Below are 6,484 nucleotides of genomic sequence, written 5' to 3' on the forward strand. Positions count from 1 at the left end.
GCAATCCTTTCCTGTGAGAAATACTTCATTTTATTGAAAAATTTCAGGGGTGCCAACATTTACGGCCATGACTGTAGGATTGTCAACACTTTGGTATGCAGTAGACTTTGAAGATACCTCCCACTTGAATTGGACTAGTCAGGGGCTATTGAACTTTAGTGGGAGCAAAGATGGTAATATCTTCTAGACCAGAGTTCCACAACCGGGGGCTTTCCAGCTGTTTCAAAACTACAATACCCATCATAGTGGTAAGTATATATCCAAAAGAAAAAATACTGATCTGAGCTTCTCATAGGGTAAAATATCTCTGCTTTTTTGTGGATCACAGGAACAGTTCTGCTCACCTTGGGGGAAATGTATCAAAACCTGTACAGAGGAAAAGTTGCCTAGTTGTCCATAGCAACCAATCAGATCGCTTCATATATTTTTTGACAAGGCCTCTGCAAAATGAAAGAAGCGATCTGATTAGTTGCTATGGGCAACTAGCAACTTTTTCTTTGCACAGGCTTTGCTAAATATCCCCCCTTGTGTTTTGACCAAATACCTACTGTTGGTGATGCCTTCCGGGGATCAGTGTACAGGTGCTTCCCTGGCCAATAGTTGCAGATGAAGACTTGGGGGGAAAAAATCCCCTTCTTATATGGCAGGCATAGGCAACCTTCAGCACTGCAGATGTTTTGGTCTACAGCTCCCATGATGCTCTTTCAGCCAAAATGCTGCCAAAGCATCATGGGAGATGTAGTCCAAAACATCTGCATGAATGAAAATAACACAGTTTTTCATGCAATAGTAATTTTAACGTTACCTGTTTTTGAGTGAAGTTTTAAGGCACACAAAGGGTGTTTTTCATGCAAGTCTTCGCCGAACAGGTTCTCCTCCCCTCCTGAATCCAGTACTTAGGAGGTAGGGAGCACACAAGTGGTGTGGTGATCAAGAACGCGCATGCGTTCGAAACGCGTCCATAGGGGAGGTTTGCTGACCAGGTGAAGGTTCATGGTGTGTGCTCTGCACTTTTAAAGAAAAATCTAATAAAGGATCTACGTTTTAAGGCACTGCTGGACTACTCTTTCTTCATTTACGCACAAGTACCAAGCCAGGCCAGGCTCAAGTCCGTGAAAACCGTGGAGGAGGTGAGCTGAAAGAACTTTTACCCTTTCTATTCATTTGTCTTATGTTTTGGCTGACTTTCTTTGCTCCCGCTGAAGACCGCATTCACATTTAACTGTTTATGCACTAGAGCACCACACACCTCACCAAAGATGTCCGTTCAAACACTCCATCATTCACACTCCGTTTGTAAGTCAACAAAGTTAAAGCTGAAACTTCAATACTGCTGAAATATGGCGACAGGACAGCAGAAAAAACGCAATCGCAAAGAAAAAGCTGCTGAATTATTTTCCTCGTCCGCACAGCAGGAGCACACGGAGGTGAATTTTAAAGTACTATTGCATGATTTAGAGAAACTGCTCACACAGGAGACAAGGATATGGTGGGACCAAGCAACATTAACCCCTTAAGGACACATGACGTACTGGAACGTCATGTGTCCACTCCCGATCTACAACGCGGGGCCACGGCGTGGCCCCGTGTCATAGCGGTTCGGGCCCGGCCTCTAACAACGGCCGGGACCCGTGGCTAATAGCGCGCGGCATTGATCGCTGTGCCGCGCGCTATTAACCCTTTAGACGCGGCGTTCAAAGTTGAACGCCGCGTCTAAAGTGAAACCGAAAGCATGCCGGCTAGCTCAGTGGGCTGTTCGGGATAGCCGCGGTGAAATCGCGGCATCCCGAACAGCTGACAGGACAGCGGGAGGGCCCCTACCTGCCTCCTCGCTGTCCGATCGCCGAATGACTGCTCAGTGCCTGAGATCCAGGCATGAGCAGTCATGCGGCAGAATCATCGATCACTGGTTTCTTATGAGAAACCAGTGATCAATGTAAAAGATCAGTGTGTGCAGTGTTATAGGTCCCTATGGGACCTATAACACTGCAAAAAAAAAAGTGCAAAAAAAAAGTGAATAAACATCATTTAACCCCTTCCCTATTAAAAGTTTGAATCACCCCCCTTTTCCCATAAAAGAAAAAACACAGTGTAAATAAAAATAAAAATAAACATAAATGGTATCGCCGCGTGCGGAAATGTCCGAATTATAAAAATATATCGTTAATTAAACCGCACGGTCAATGGCGTGCGCGCAAAAAAATTCCAAAGTCCAAAATAGTGCATTTTTGGTCACTTTTTATATCATGAAAAAATGAATAAAAAGCGATCAATAAGTCCTATCAATGCAAAAATGATACCGTTAAAAACTTCAGATCACGGCGCAAAAAATGAGCCCTCATACCGCCCCATACACGGAAAAATAAAAAAGTTATAGGGGTCAGAAGATGACAATTTTAAACGTATTAATTTTTCTGCATGAAGTTATGATTTTTTCCAGAAGTGCGACAAATTCAAACCTGTATAAGTAGGGTATCATTTTAATCATATGGACCTACAGAATAAAGGTAAGGTGTCATTTTTACCGAAAAATGTACTACGTAGAAACGGAAGCCCCCAAAAGTTACAAAATGGCGTTTTTTTTTTCAATTTTGTCTCACAATGATTTTTTTTCCCGTTTCACCGTAGATTTTTGGGCACAATGACTGACGTCATTACAAAGTAGAAACTTGAACCCTCAAAGTGGATGGGCTAAGACCCTTGTCAAGGCCATCCTGAAGGAAACGTAAAATTGCAGAAAGATTTGAGGTTACTACCTCTTTCGTAGCACACCATCGAAGGAAAATCTTCTTTATCCTAGAATAGACCTTGTTTGTAGACTCTGCTCTAGAGTGTGCAATAGTTCTCAAGACCTCTGCAGGAAGCCCACTACTTAGTAGGGTCCTGTCAATCTCCAGGCTGTCAGATTGAGTCTCCTCAGATCTAGGCAGGAGCCTGTGTTGTGAGACGCAAGGTTCTGCATGTGGGGAAGCCTCCAATAACACCCCTGACTCATCCTCATGAGTTGGGTGAACCAGGACCTCTTGGGCCAGAATGGTATGATGGCAATCACTGAGGTCTGGTCTTGCCTGACTTTCATCAATACCCTTGGTATCATGGAAAGTGGAGGGAATATGTAGGCCAGCCTGAACCTCCATGGAATGGACAGAACGTCTATCGCCACTGGATTGTCCTCTTTGTAAAGAGAGCAAAACTTGTTCACCTTGGCGTTCAGACGAGTTGCCATGAGATCTATCTCTGGCATACCCCACCTTAGGGTTATCTTCTTGAAGATGTCTTCGTTTAGGGACCATTCCCCTTGGACCGGAAGCCCGCGACTTAGACGATCTGCCACTATGTTGAGATCCCCCTTGATGTGGACTGCAGAAAGGTGGGTTAGATTGAGCTCTGCCCAAGAGAGAATTAGTCCGGTCTCCTTGAGGAGCACTTGGGACTTTGTGCCACCCTGTCTGTTGATGTAAGCCACCACAGTGGTGTTGTCTGACCGAACTCATCGCTTTCCCTAGAATAAGGGGTGTGAAATGGAGAAGAGCTAGACGAACTGCTCTCAGTTCTCTCATGTTGGAGGAGAGAAGTCTCTCCTGAGGGTTCCAAGTACCCTGTACTGGATTCTCGTCCAGATGGGCTCCCCAGCCCAGAAGGGAGGCGTCCGTGGTTAAAGTGATCCACTGAGGTTGAATCAAGGACTTCCCATCTGTCAGATTCGTCCACCATCTGAGAGATGCACGGACTTCGGTCGACAGGTTGCACTTTTTGTCCAACCCTCTGGGGTTGCGATTCCAGACCTTCAAGACTTGATCTTGGAGAGGCCGGAGGTGCCATAGGGCCCAGGGGACTGCCTCTGCAGATGCTGACATATGACCCAACATCTTCATTAGAGTTCTGATGGGAACCTTGAGAGGGACCATCAAAAACTCGGCAGCTCTTATGACTCGATCTTTCCTTTCTGGAGTGAGGGATAGAGTCATCTGAGAGGAGTTCAGGACAAACCCCAGAAACTTCCTTGAGGTGGACGGGTTGATCTCTGATTTCTCCCAATTTATAAGCCAGCCCAAGCGCTGAAGAAAATCTAGAGCCAGATGAAGATGACGCACTTCCGGTCCGCGTCTCCGCACACAGCAGAGGACCGGAGCGAGACAGCGGCGCTGCTGGAAAGGTAAGGGCGGACTGCCCGAGTAACAGGGGGATCGGAGGATCCCCGAACCATAGAGCGCGGCGCTCAGCGCCGCCTGAACAAAGAAAGAAACTGTATCTACGAACCCGGACCGAAGTCCCAGGTCATAGATACAGAGTCTGAAAAAACTCAGCTGGGGCAGCGCCAAAAAAACGCCGCCCAGGCTGACAGAAAAGAAGGGGCAGCAAGCTGCAACCCTGAGAAAAAAACAAACCCTTCTCCACATAAAAGAGGGGGAAGGGAAAACTCCATGCAGGCTCTGCTGAAAAACCAGAGCCTGCACCGTCCTGCTGTCCTGCACAGGACAGAAAAAAAGCAATGTGGCCTAAGGGAGGAGGCCTTATGTGGGGGTCTAATTAAGTCTTTAATTACTTGGGCGGAATAAAAAATTCCACCGTCCTGCCAGCTTCACAGGGGCAGAACACCCCACTTGTGCTGCTGATTAGGACTAAGGCAAGGGTGTTTTTCATGCAAGTCTTCGCCGAACAGGTGCTCCTCCCCTCCTGAATACAGTACTTAGGAGGTAGGGAGCACACAGGTGGTGTGGTGATCAAGAACGCGCATGCGTTCGAAACGCGTCCATAGGGGAGGTTTGCTGACCAGGTGAAGGTTCATGGTGTGTGCTCTGCACTTTTAAAGAAAAATCTAATAAAGGATCTACGTTTTAAGGCACTGCTGGACTACTCTTTCTTCATTTACGCACTAGTCCAAAACATCTGCAGTGCCGAAGGTTGCCTATGCCTGTTATATGGAGTAAGCCACTTAAATTTCAGTCAGCCAGACCCAATCAACTGCCTAGAATAAAGGTTTCTTTGCCAACTCAAACAAGTTTCGAGAAACATTTCTCTTTATCAGTGTAAAAATGGCTTTTTTTTACGACAATTCTAATACCAACAGGTTAACCTACAAAAATTGCGCCATTACTTCCTGCGATGCAAAAAAAAAAATTTTATAACATCATGTAGCCCCCCCTCTTTTTTATTGCATCACAGGAACTGCAATTTTTTTATTTTTTGTTTATATAGTCAGTTTACACTGATGAAGATAGATATATGTCTCAAAACACATTTGTGATTGGTGAATAAATTGGTGATCATATAATGAGTTGCCTATGTTAAATCACGGTCCAAGTTCCTCCCCCTAGAACAGTGTATCCCAACCAGGGTGCTTCCAGCTGTTTGAATTGTTTTCAAGGATGTGGAGAATAGGGTTTTGTCTTATATAAAAGTTTACTGTTTTTGGATAAAGGTCTATACACTTTACAAATTTCCTTTTTTTATTTTATTTCAGTTTAAAAAAACAAACAAAAACTTTAACTTTTATTTGTTGTTCTTCAACAGCAGAAGGATAAAATCAATAAAACTGCTTCTTACGGTTTCAAGCATTTTGACGTGTTTTGAATCCAATAGGATTCTTAGTCATATGGCTGTGTAAAAAAAAACAAAAAAAAAAAAAAAAAACATTATGGCTCTTAAAAGGTAGGAATGAATAAAACAACAAAAATTTCACCAAAAATCACTTTGTCAGAAATGGAGATACTTTACATAAAACAGAGTTCTGCTTTATGACCATAGTCGCCATCTTATCTCAAGCCATATTCCAACTTCATATTTAGCCGTATACTTCACGTTGGCATTCGTGTGGCACAGCGCTATATCGTTTTTATCTCCGCAGGACTATAGGTATCTCCCATAGATTGACATTAAGCAGCTTGCTGTAGGGAAGCCCAAACCTTATACATTTATACAACGTAGATAAGAAGCTCCGCATGTCACAGAAATCCTTCACTTTTTATAGGTTTTAATGAAGTTTCCATAATCTTCTCTTTAGACTTTCTCCCGGCTTTCTGTTCTCTTAAAAGACATTTCATGAATTTAAAAAAGATCTTATTCGTTCCTTATTGTGTATATAGAGAACCAGGATAATCCTCTCGCTACGTATAGATTGTAGTGTCGGCACAGAGACAAATCTATATATAATGTTTGTAACTTTGCATGTGCTTTGTTGTCAATATACACTTATAGGTGACATAGGAAGCATTCTTAAAATTTGGAGCGCCTTTAATACCTACGTAGGTTCTATGTAGCTGCCATTTTGCTTTTATCTTTTACTGCCCTTGAGTGACCTATTAAGGTGGCCATACACATTTGGAGGGGAATTCATCAAGCTGTTTAGATCTTTTTTTTATCAAAAATTGTTGCACAAAAAGTCTGTCACTTCCCTTGCGAACTACCATTTGCAGTGCTTTAGACTACTTTTTTACAGTAATGATCGATTCATCACGTCCGACTTTTCTCTGAAAGTCGCAAA

The sequence above is a fragment of the Hyla sarda genome, chromosome 8 (genome assembly GCF_029499605.1).
Source record: "Hyla sarda isolate aHylSar1 chromosome 8, aHylSar1.hap1, whole genome shotgun sequence".
Lineage (NCBI taxonomy): Eukaryota > Metazoa > Chordata > Amphibia > Anura > Hylidae > Hyla > Hyla sarda.